The sequence below is a fragment of the Juglans regia genome, chromosome 7, assembly GCF_001411555.2.
Source record: "Juglans regia cultivar Chandler chromosome 7, Walnut 2.0, whole genome shotgun sequence".
Taxonomy (NCBI): domain Eukaryota; kingdom Viridiplantae; phylum Streptophyta; class Magnoliopsida; order Fagales; family Juglandaceae; genus Juglans; species Juglans regia.
Genome location: NC_049907.1, coordinates 14,429,139 through 14,442,717, shown reverse-complemented (window position 1 = coordinate 14,442,717; position 13,579 = coordinate 14,429,139).

Here is a 13,579-nt window from a genome sequence, read left to right as displayed (position 1 = left end):
TCACTTTTTTCAAAAAGATTGCACGGCGCTTGCGCACTCCACAATTGCAAATATCATTTCTCTTAAATGAAGTCCTGAAGAATGTTAGTACAATGAAGAGAGCTCAAACATGCACACCATAGGGAAACAAAGTTGATCCAACAATCACAAACAAGTTCATCCATCAATCAAACAATCAAAAATCATAATAAAGTTCCAAATTTATTACACACAATTGTCTAATTGTAAAAATTCAAACAGATATGGGTATTGCTCTCTCATATCTTCTTCCAATTCTCAAGTGACATCTTGAGCTTCTAAACTTCCCCATTATATACCTTCACCAAGGGGATCTTCTTTGACCTTAGCCTTTGCGCATTCCAATCCAAAATTTGCATCAAGGTCTCTTCATAAAATAAATTGGGTTGGGTTTAGATAACTTTGGGGTTGACAATCCAGAATTCCTGGTGCTTGAAAATTTTCCTCAAGGTGGAGACGTGGAACACATTGTGCACATCCCCAAACTCAATTGGTAGTGCCACCCTATAGGCCAACAGGCCTATCCTTTCCACCACTTCTAAGGGTCCTACATATCTCGAGCTCAACTTTCCTCTTTTCTTCAAATGACTTAGTCCCTTCATAGGTGATACTTTGATATACACCCAGTCACCTTCTTCGAATGCCAAGTCTCTTCTTCATGTGTCGACATGACTCTTTTGTTGACTATGCGCTGCTAGCATCTTATCCTGTATGATTTGGACTTGATCCTTCATTTCTTGAATCAGCTATGACCCAATCAGTTTGCTTTCCCTGACTTCATCCCAGTGTAGGGGTGATTTACACTTTCTTCCATGAAGGGCCTCATAAGGCACCATTGGTATGGTCGCCTGATAACTATTATTGTAGGTAAACTCGATAAGGGGTAAATAATTCTCCCAACTTCCCCTAAACTCCAGAGCACACACCCTCAACATGCTTTCCATGGTTTGTATGGTCCACTCGGATTGACTGTCTGTTTGTGGGTGATTTACTCTACTGAACCTCAATCTTGTCCCATTGCAGCTTGTAAACTTTTTTAAAAAATGAAAAGTGAACCTCGGCTCCTGACCCGATACAATGGTCTTAGGTACCACATGCAATCTAACTATTTTCTTAACATACAACTGGGTCAATGTTTCCAGGGGGTCCATGTTAGTAACAGGGAGAAAATGGGTACTCTTGGTAAATCGGTCCACAATCCACCCATATTAGATTTTTTCGTTTGAAGTCCTTGACAAACTGACCACAAAGTTCATCGCTATGTGATCCCACTTCCATTTAGGGGATCAATAGGGTGGGTTGTAGGTGCCTAGCGGGCCTTTGATGTTCTGCTTTCACTGGCTGACAGGTAGGGTACCTCTCAATAAACAAAGTTATATCCCTCTTCATTCCTTCTCACCAGAAACCTTGCTTCAAATCCCAATACATCTTCGTACTACTGGGATGTACTGAGTATTGTGCGACATAGACCATGGTGAGGATCTTCTCCTTGATCATTGGATTGACAAGGATTACTCTTCGATTCTTATATAGTAGGGTGCCATCCCAACTGAGATTGAAAGGCATATTCTCCGTTGGGGCCTTCAACTCATCAAAGTCTATCACTCTTACCTCTTGTATTGAGGCTATGATCTCCTATTGATGAGAGCGTTCTAGCAACAACCTCCTCATTCCACTAAGGAGAGAATCTGTCTCCAATGACTCAACTACACATTTCACTCAAGATTTTTTACAGTGCATCGGTGACCAGGTTGGCCTTTCATGGATGATACTTAATCTCGAACCGATAATCGTTGATTATCTCTAACCACATCCTTTGCCTCATGTTCAGATTCTTATGATTGAAAATGTGCTTTAAATTTTTATGGTCTACGTAGATCTCACAGGTTTTGCCATACAGATAGTGGCGCCAAATCTGCAACGCGAAGAATATTGTTGCTAGCTCTAGATCTTGTGTGGGGTAGTTCTTCTTGTGATCCTCCAACTCACGTGATGCATATGCCACTACTTGACCTTCCTACATCAAAACGCACACGAAACCATACTTTGATGCATGTGGCTCTGGTAAGGCCAACACAAGGGCAATGGTTATCCTCCTTTTCAATTCCTTAAAGCTTCGTTCGCATCTCTAAGTCCAAACAAAAATGGCATTCTTCTTTATTAGGGCAGTGAGTGGACCCAAGATTCTGGAGAAACCTTCTACGAATCTCCTATAATAATCGGTGAGTCTCAAAACGCTTCTGATCTTATGGATATTCGCGGGATGCTGCCAATCTACCACAACTTCGATCTGGCTAGGGTCCACTACAAGTCCATCCTTGGAAATTACGTGGCTGAGGAACTTCACTTGCTCCTGTCAAAACCCACACTTGCTTAGTTTTGTAAACAACTAAGCTCCCTCAGCTTCCCCATAACTAGTTGTAGGTGGTTCAAATGTCTCCCAAACACATTGAGTAGACCTAGATGTCGTCGATGAAGACCACCATGAACGAATCCAAATAGGGCCTACACCCATTTTATAACATCCATGAGCGTTACTGGTGCATTGGTCAGTCTAAAAGGCATCACCATAAACTCATAATTCTCATACCTCGTTCTGAAAGCAGTCTTAGGCACATCACTTTCCTTAATCCGTAATACCTCGACCTTAGGTCAATCTTAGAAAACACCTCCACTCCTTGTAGTTGATCGAACATATCGTCGATCCTAGGCAAGGGATATTTGTTCTTTATTGTCACCTAATTCAGCTTCCGGTAGTTTATGCACATTCTAAGAGTCACGTGTCAGGCTCACGGGATGACACGTGTCATCTGCTAATTAAGATGGAGGAAAAATGTGATGAAGTGATCTGATTCAAATTATTTAATACTACAAAGAGTTAACCCTAAAAAAAAAAAAATCAAATATTACAACAAACAACACATAGACGTGGAGAGAGAAAATAAGAATTGTTAATTAATTGCCTAAACCTACAGTTACAACAAATATGCCTAAATACTATAGATAAAAGACATCTTCAATGCGAAATGCATATTCCAATTTAAAGCCAAATCAAGTGGTGTTAGCAAAAATATAGCTAAAGGCAACAATACCCACTCCAATACTAGTGCTATGATATTTTTTGGAGTTGATGTCGAATCGGATCTTATTTTGAAGGCCCATTAATTATAATTTATTAAAAAGAGGCTAGGGGCCGAATCCGGTGAATAGAGGAGATTTACACCATCTAATGGCATTGTGACACGTCCTCTTGTAAGCAGATCCCATACAACCCCCCCAACAATCGCTCCCCCCCCCCCCCTCCCCTTCTCTCTCGCCCAATGTCCAATCTTTTTTTTTTCCTGTTTTTAGCTTACAAAATGAATAGTGAACACTCGGCTTGAGTAAGGGGTGAAGTTGTTTCAAGTCTAGCTAAGAGTAGCATTGTGTTTGTGTTTGGGCAATGAAAATGAAAGATACAATTTTTTTTTGATTTTTTCCTTCATTTTCCTAGGAACCAAACAGATCCCTAGACTGTAATTTTAGAGATTTGTGGTATTACCTTTGGGTTTTGATACAATTAACTCTTTTTTTTTTCCATAAAACTCAATTTCTCGTTTTTCTTGTAACAATGAAAATGAAAGATAACAAATTTTTTTTTATTTTTTTTCTTTCATTTTCCTAGGAATCAAATAAAGCCTAGACTGTAATTTCGAAGATATGTTGTATTACTTTTGGGGTTTGATAAGATTAACTCTCTTTTCTTGTAAAACTCAATTTCTCATTTTTCTTTTAACAATGAAAATGAAAGATGCAAAATTTTCCTTCATTTTCTGGGAACCAAACAGAGCCCTAGACTGTAATTTCGAAAATCTATTGTATTTTCTTTGGGTTTTGATATTATTAACTCTATTTTCCTATAAAATTCAATTTTTCATTTTTCTTGTAAGATTTGTTGTTGATTTTGTTTCTTGTAAGATTTGTATTTCCTTTTTTGTTGTCCTTTGTTGTTGATTGTTTCATGCGATGGGCATGAGAGTTTCATAGAAAGTGAGAGAAAGAGAGAGTGAAGGGAGGTGGTTGTATGAGACCTAATTACATGAGGGAGGTTCTATTCTTCTAATCTCGGAATGCATATATGTCACAATACCACGGGAGGGTGTAAATCCCCTTTGCTCACCACATCCTATTTGAAATTATTCTTTTTACCAAAAGCCATGACCCTAACTTCAAACAGTTCTTCTATGCACAGTCTTCTTATGCAGACAATGTGCAGTCGGCTGACGTGGCAGATTAATTTAAATAAATAATAAAAAAAGGGACGAATACGAAATTACGAATACGAAAAAGAGAAACCATTTTGTTTCCAGCTTCTGAGACAAAAATTGCTTCTGAGCTGCGCGAGTCTCTTCTCGTGTGGGTGCAATTTAGGGTGTGAACTGCGTTGGGTGGGTCAACCGAAGGCCGATCTGGTGGGCTTGGTGTGGGTCAGCTTCGTGGGTCAGCCTTGTCCCCATACCATCGCCACCAAACGATACCATCAATCTTGGATGTTTGCTTCAATCTACAATTTGTTTTAACATTTGCACACATGTTAGAGAAGACAAGTTTGGAAAACAAGTTAAACTACAATAGTGAAGATATATGGTTTGTTGGCTCAAAATATATTTCGAGTCACATGTATTTTTTTTTTTTTTTCGAGTCAGTTCCACAAGTTTGAATGTTTGTATGATCTATTTCTAGTTTGTTGGCTGAAAAAATCAATTTTCCGGTTTGTAGATATGTAGATCATCAAAACAGCAGCTCCCAAATGAGCTTTTTATTTTCCTACGCATACAAAACAAGTAATTGTATTAATTAATTACCTAATAATATTAAAAATATTGAAGATTAATGTTGGTAAAGTTTGATCAGTGTGGTCCTTTTAAAAAAAGTCATGCTTGCCCCTTTGAATATATTGCATGGGTTGGTTAGCATCAATCGTTTGGCATTGTAAATCTTATTTGAATTTTTGTCAAATTTTGATCAGTTTTTTTTTCTTGGAAGATATGTACAATATTAGTCTTCACTCGTGGTCGATTGAATCAAATTTCCTGAAAATTTATCAAAGACTGACCTTGGATATTGAAGAACTTGAACAGGGCATGGGAAATGGAGAAGAACACACATCTCAGCTAACACCATCTAGCTCAAATCCGTCAAACTTAGTGTGTCATTTCATAATTAAAAAACTTATTGCAACTCAATGTTTAGCATCCTAATTATGATTTTTATTTTTATGTTAGAACATCCCTCAAACTGGTCTACTAAACTATCCAAATTACATGCATGATTACTTTGGACCAATGCATGTATGGTCACCAGCTTTCCTACCATATCCAGATGGCAACAAAAATCCAAACAACATTCAGGTGGTTTTTCAACTTCGTTATTGTCTTTTAGTTATAACTTAATTATTTTTGAAGAAGTTTAAATGTTTTAATTTTTTTGTTTTCAGCAAAACATTGGTTACCCATTTCAATATGGGATGGGACCTCCGAGGCCAATTATCGCTACAAGCTCCGCAACAAGCGCAAGAGTTAGTGAAGAAGATAGACCCAATTGTTTGGAAACTAAAACTCCGTGTTCTTCTACTAGAGTTGATGAAAAAATTATATTGAATAAACCAGATGAACGGGAAACTGATGATGGCACTACCGGTACACCACAAGTAGTGCCATCATTGGATGGTGATGATATCATTCAGGAGCCAAAATCAGGGATGGAGTTCAATTCGTTTGAAGATTTGTTGAGCTATTATAAGCAGTATGCTAAAAAATGCGGGTTTAGGGTGATGACATAAAGAAGTGAAAGGTCAGAGGATCAAAGTGTCAGATATGTCACATTGGTTGTGCACAGGGAGGGAAGGCCCAGAATAAGAGTTACAATGTCGCCAACCCATGTCCGACGGGAAAAACGGACTTTAAGGCAAGAATTAATGCCTTAAGAGTTGAGGGAAAGATGCGAATAACAATTGTCCATAATACACATAATCACGGCCTCACCCAATAAAATCCCGCTTTTTTCGATGTAACAGAGAAGGGATACTGTGTAGGCATATTTTGGCCGTATTCAAGTCTAACGGTATAAAATCATTGCCTGACCGGTACATTCTAGACCAATGGAGAAAGGACATCAAGAGAAGATACACATTAATTCGTAGTAGCTATGACGCAGGGGATCAGAGGCCAAATGGTAATAGATATTCAATTCTTTTGAATATGTGTTATGGGATGATAACTTATGCGGTGGATTCTAATGAGCAATTCAAAGATGCAAAGAAGAGGATACAGGAGATGACTGAATGTTATCGCAAGCACACACGCAACTTATCTTTGACCCAAACAAGTTCGAAGGCGATGAATTTTAAAATAAGTTAATCTGGTTTAGTTCCTTATAACTACTTAATTTCAACATTTTAATAAATTTGCCCATAACAAGTTCGAATGCTGGTTTGATGACAGAGGACAAAACTACAGTTGGTAGTTCACAACAAGTGAAGAGTCCACTTGTTGTTAGAGGGAAAGGAAGACCCCCATCTCTGAGGCGAGCATACAGGATAGAGACAGACATGCGAAAAGTTAAAGCCAAACAAAAGAAAGCACAAGTCAGAGGGAAACGCAAACAAGTGAATGTTTTAACATTGAGAGAATAATAAAAAAAAGTGTCAATGTGTATTAGATTTATAATGTTAATTCGCAAAGAAATAAAAATTTATTACTTACTTTGTTATTAGCGAGAAGGAGATACACCAGAAGGAGATATACCAGTAGTGGGTACACGCAGGAATTTATTTGGGCCATCATAAGTGAATATCATCAATCCTGGACAAGTGCATGTATCAGAAATAGTCTCAGGTTTTATCAACCAAACAATGATTTTGTCCCCATCATTATTGGTCAATATTTGTATTATGATCAATATGTCCTGCCTTTAATATTTACTAAAAATTTTCTTATTTATAAATAGCCTGTTATAGACAGCTCAGTATTTGACAGTAGTGGAACTCAAAACCAAGAAATAGTTTTTGGTAGCCAAGAAAGTGTTATATTCCTAAACTTTGCATCTACTAATTGTAATATTTTAGATGACATTAATATCATTAAATTTTGCGTGTACTAATTGTAATATCTGCATATTAATTCTAGCAAATTTTTTTGGATTGGATGGCGCACAACCGGACCTCTTTGGGTTCTGATGGATCACAACCGGTGCAAGAAAGTTGAAATTTAATTTTTGCAACCATGGAAGTGATTTGTTTTGTAACTATTTTTGTAAGAAGTTAGTTCGTGGTTATATTTCTTTGTGGGAAGCAAGCTTGGCAAGTGACCTGTTTTGTAATTATTTTATATTCACAAAGCTTGAAAAGTGATAATATGTAGGCATATATTTTAGAGAAAGGAAGACTTTGTAATTAGTTTATATTGAGAAAGCTTGGAAAGTGACATTATTTCCAATGGATTATTTTTGGAAGATGTATTTATTACGGTTGTAATTATTTTTGGTAGTGATAATGCATTGCCATTAGGCCAACAGGTTCATTTACGTGTGCACGGGTATTGAGAATGCATTGTCAATGTGTAACAGGTTCATTTATGTGTTATGGGTACTGAAAGTGCATTGCCATTAGGCCAACAGGTTAATCTGCTTTACGTGTGCATTACTACTGATAGTGTGTTGACATTAAGGCAACAGGTTCAGCCAACTATACGTGTGCGCCAACAGGTTCGCAGCTTTACGTGTTGACATTAAGGCAACAAGTGCATTACTACTGATAGTGTGTTGACATTAAGGCAACAGGTTCAGCCAACTATACGTGTGCGCCAACAGGTTCGTAACTTTACGTGTTGACATTAAGGCAACAGGTGCATTACTACTGATAGTGTGTTGACATTAAGGCAACAGGTTCAACCAACTTTACATGTGCACGGGTATTGATAGTGCATTGACATTAAGCCAACAGATTCTATTGTCTGTGTGTGTAACTTGGTTCCCAGTAACTCATCAGAATCATCTATGCGTGTAACAGGAGTGACTTTTCCTTGGTTCCCAGTAGTAACATTAATATCAAACCAAATAAAAACAAGTATAAAAACTTGTTCAGCCAATTGTAAAGTTCCCAATGGTCCTAATACCTTGTATACTAGTTTTGTCACCATTAAAGATCAAACATTAAAAAAAAGCTTACTTGGTATTTGCCTTTATACAATTAGACATAAATACAAATTCAGACTAATTATACAAATCTAATAACTAATAACTAAGTGACTTACATCACACATAAGTACAAATTCAGACTAATTATAAGAACATAAACCACTAACTTGTCAATAAATAACAACAAACAACTAAAAAAAGATCAAAATACACCCACGATAGCGTGCGTGAATGCCTTAGGACAGATTCTCTTTCAAGAAGTACTAACTCCATCTCTCTCTTCTTAATTTCATCTACTATCTTACAGAGCTCAGTTACTTGGATTTCGACATTGAAGAGTCTCTTCTCGAGCTCTTCCTCCTTCCTTAACAGTTCATTTGCATATTCTTGTAGCTCTATATCAGCCCACTTAAAATATTTACAGTATGGTAATCCCTGATATTTGCATAAAAATTTAAAAAATATTAGATTTACGTAATATTAATGAATCTATTAAACATGTTACATTATTTGGGTTGTAGTTACCTTTGTGTTGTACTTTGGACACCCTAAGAAGGGTCGTTCTGGATTTTCCTTAGTATTTGAGTATCTCAATATAGCTTGAACCTCACAGAAGCACAAGGGAGGAGCCAAAGTACATTTGCCAAAGGATGAAGAAGACAGTGATGACAACGACATTCTAACCTCAACCAGAATCACAATGGAAAGGCACATATATCAAAAGACACACATAAACCAATCCTCTAGGAGTTCCCAGTAACTCATCAGTTACAAAAGTGAAGCAGAAATAAATGGTCAATGAAGCAATAGAAAACTGAAATTCAAAAAATGTTAGCAAAGTAGCAGAGATGAAATTCCATTTAGTAATTTTTAAATCATCCACAGGGTTGAATAAACAAAGTAGTAGTTTTTTTCCAAAAACAGAATTACAATTAATTTTTTTTAGAATAATAATAATAATAACTTCCAAAGATTAAGAACGCCTAATCCAGGCCAGAAATAAACATCCTTGGCAGCCAAGCATGCAGCTGGACGGGTTTGAGAATAGTCATACATATGTGAGCCAAACAAGGCTCTCAAAAGAGAAATTATTGGTAAGTATTTTTTTTTTTTATCATGTGGAACCTCACCAAGGTAAGCCTCTTTGGACTGACCCCTGGGGAGCAATTCCCTGATACACGACCCCACCTACTTGAACCATGTATCAGATAATCCAGAATATGAGTCCATAGCTGAACATGTGAGGATGTAAGTGAATATACAACAAGGATTGCCCATAGAAATGAGAATGTACACTTTCAATTCAGTTAAAATTTTGAATGAAGGTAACTAGGCCTAGGGGTTGGCCAATTGAATAAATAACAAATTTTTTTACTCTTTTAGAACACAACAGAATGATTACCCCTTGACATTATATATGTTGAAATTGTAAAAAATCTCAAGTAAGGTATTATAAATTACTTTGATTGTGCTTCTAATTCGGACAATAACAGTGTTGGTGATCAGTTCATAGTAATAACTGGAGTAGAGATATGAAGAGCAAAAGGAGTGATATATAACAGATATTAAAATTCACTAACACATTCCATCTTATGAGTGAATTTCAAACATTAAAAAAAATTTGTGTAGAATTCTGAAGTATTAGTGGGCCATCTTTCATGAATAAGTCAACAGAGGGCAATAAAAAATGATCATTTTCTTATGAGATTACAAATATGAGGGAAACAAATAAGCAATCGAACATGTAATCATATCTCCATTCAATCAAAAGGTATCATTCCAATTAAGTGCAACTGGATTAGGCTTCCCACATCCAAAGATTAATTTTTTTTCAGAATAATAATAATAATAACTTACAATTACTTTTTGTTTTTTATTTATTTATTTATTTATAGGATCATGACACTTTACTTGATACTCATTATATGTTGGGTATGGGACTTGAGGTAATTGGAGTTTTCTGTGCAAGAGTCTTCTTATTAGATTGGCAGGGGGACCCTTTTGAAATAATTAATGTAGACATTAAGTTCATGAATTCATACAATTCCAAAGTTGCCATTTAGAAATTATTTTATTTTTATTGTTTTTTGGAGCAGTTGATTTATAATAGTGATGGGTCATCTCTGTTGTGATTTATTTGGTCATATAGATTATGCCTCAGCCTAGTAATTCCTCTTTCTTTAAATTAACCATACTACTCCTTCATTTCAGAAGATTAAATAAGAATCATAAACCCAAATTTTTTTTACTGTCAAATCCAACACATTCACTAGTCCAATCATGATCCAAGCATTCAAAATGAATACAATGCACGTATACTGGATGGCACAACCCATTCACTAGTCCAAGTATGATCACCAAAAAAAACTCCAAACCAAAATAGTTGAAAAGTTAAACAAAAGCAAATAACAAAATAAGGAAAAAATGCATAATACAAAAAGAAATGTATTTGCCTTCTACCTGGACCGGACAGGGGCGAGTGTCTTCCTTGGGCCTTGATCACCTTTTTCTAGGGTTTCGGGATGAAGGGAAAGGGGCTAGGTTAGGGTTAGGGTTAGGGTTAGGGTTAGAGTTTCGGGATGAGGGAAAGGGGCTAGTTAGGGTTCGGGTTAGATTTAGGGTTAGGGTTTTAGGATGAAGGGAAATGGGCTGGGTTAGGGTTAGGGTTAGGGTTTCGAGATGAGGGTTAGGGTTAGGGTTTCGGATTAGGTCTACTGGGTCATCTTCGAGGGAGGTGAGAAGTCGAGATGAAGGAAAATGGAAGGGCTTTGCATTTCGAAACACAGAGAGGAAGGAAGGGGCTTCGCTGGAGAGAACATAAATGCCCAGCGAGAAATATAGCTTCTCTGTCTTCGAAACACAGAGAGGAAGGAAGGAAGGGGTTCGCTGGAGAGAGAAAGGGGGAGAGGGGTCTTCGAGGAAGGAGAAACACAGAAGAGGATTCGAGAAATTGGAGAGAATGAGGGAGGGCTGGGGGGAAATGGGACAAATCAATAAAAGTAAAAACGGTGTCGTTTTTACTTTTTCACGTCAGCAGTCGTTTACGTATGCGACTGTAAATAGCATTTTTTAACTTCAAAACCCCAAGGAAGTCTTCAACGTTGATCTCCCGTGAACCATAGATGAACAATCTATTATAAGCGATCTTTTCAGTGTGGACTCCCTCATTAAAAGTCATAACATATAGATATACTAGAGAGTTTAAAAAAATAATAATAAAGGAAAACAAAAGGCAACGATATAGTTACTAGGGAAGCTCATAAGTAATTACAGGTAAATTCATCTTTTCATATGCGGTCAAAGGCGCATACCATAAGACTGATTTATTAAGGGCATGTTTGGATACTTATGATATCTTAAAATTTTGTGAATAATAATTAAATAGTTTGTGTAAAATGTTTTATTAGGTTTTAGGATATGGAAGTGAAAATTTTGAATAAAATTATTATAAAATTAAAAAATCATTTAAATATAATTTTTTATTATTACTTTTAATTTATAAAATTTGTATTGATTTTTGTATCAATACAACTAACACAAAATCCACGTAATAAAATTCAAGCTGTGTCGAGTTAGGTTTATAGGGAAAGTGATAAGTGGCAAAAATAATAGTAAAAAGATAAATAATGTTCAAAACTTTATCACTCATTTTGCAACATGGTGACTAAATTATGAAAGTTGTCACTTAAACTCTTAAAATAAGTGACATTTTGTCTTTTGTATGGATTCTTCTCCTCTATTTGTTTTTTATTTATTTTTTTCATTTCCAATCGCACTTAATTACCATCATGTGGCACATTTTAAATTATTTTTATTTAAGTAATTGACACATAGAAACCATTTAAAATGTACTACACAACAAGTACTGTGACTAAAAATACAAAGATTTAAAATGAATAGTATTACTCTTTCAAGAAAAATGGATAAAACTTATTTATTGTAACATGAAATAATAATAAAATACCCTATTTTATACAACTTGATGCTATCATTCAAAGTGAAATGGACAAGATTCTATTTCATGAATGAAAACTTAAATAACTATTAATCCGACTTTCTTGGTTACTACTCGGTACGTAGACAATAAGAATCTGAAAATATCGTCCATTTTGTGCTTTTATGTTTTTTTTTTTTCTTTTTTGGCTTGATAGAGATATTGCTAAGCTCAATGGGATAAAATTATATTTACATATCATGTGACTGCATCTTTCGAATGTAGAATGCTCTGCGAACAGGCAAGCATGGTAAGCATTCACATTGGTCTATGCATTTCTATATGCAAAGTCATATTTGCATAATATGAGCCTAAATTACTCTATATTGATTTATGCATCTCCAAATATTTAGCTAGCTATGAACATGATCTATATAAATTTGGAAATCAACTATTCACTCTCCAAAATATATTTTATTCATTTTTTCTCTCTCCTCCCTTTCTTGATAAATTTGCATTGTATTGTAATGATGTTGGAGAAATTTGTATTGTAATGAATTTGTATTGTATTTGTATTGTAATGAATTTGTATTGTATTTTCATGTTAATATGTGTTGTTTATGAGCACATGGGATTCATTTTTGGTGTATATATATAAATTTGATGTTTTTTTTTTATAAGAATTTGATGTATTATATTATATATGGAATTGCTAAATTTAGATGCATGAATTTGTATTAATATATGTACTGGATGCTATGAAATTGTATTTAGGTAAAAAATTAATAATGTATGTATTTTATTTTATCTCAAATATGTATAAGCAATGTGAAAGTTTTGTTTAAATGACAAAATAGATATGCAAAAAATATGATCTTGCATATGCATATAACAATGTTAATACTCACAAAGATTTGTTATCTTGGACGCAAATGAAGGCATGTCAGAAGGTTGAGGTGAGCAGAATCCTCGAAATGAAGAGCCTTAGACACGCACAGTCTTGGGCAGGTAAAGCGTCACTTTAGACAAGCAAAGGTGAGACGACCAACATGAACATGAGATTAACACCATGCAAGCAAAGAGTAGAGTCGGTAGGGGAGATTTACAAGGCGAGCAAGTACGGAAGCGAGCAAATATATCGTGGCGAGCAAAAGGTTAAGCGAACTGGAGTTCGAATCGTATATCACAAGCGAGATAAAACATAATGCAGATATCGAAATACATTCCTCGCCTAAGAGTTCGTGCTAAGATGCAGATTTCGGAAGTAAGACGTGACTAGAAGAAATCCAGGAGTGCTTAGAGGGTAGCGGGTGCCCTCATAGAGAGATCAGACTTAAACAATGATGTTTCTACAAGAAGCACGCGTGGGATAGGAAGATCACACTCGAATATGCCCGACCATGCGCAGGAGTTTTCCACCATGTGGGCGACATTCACAAGCAGTAGACTGTG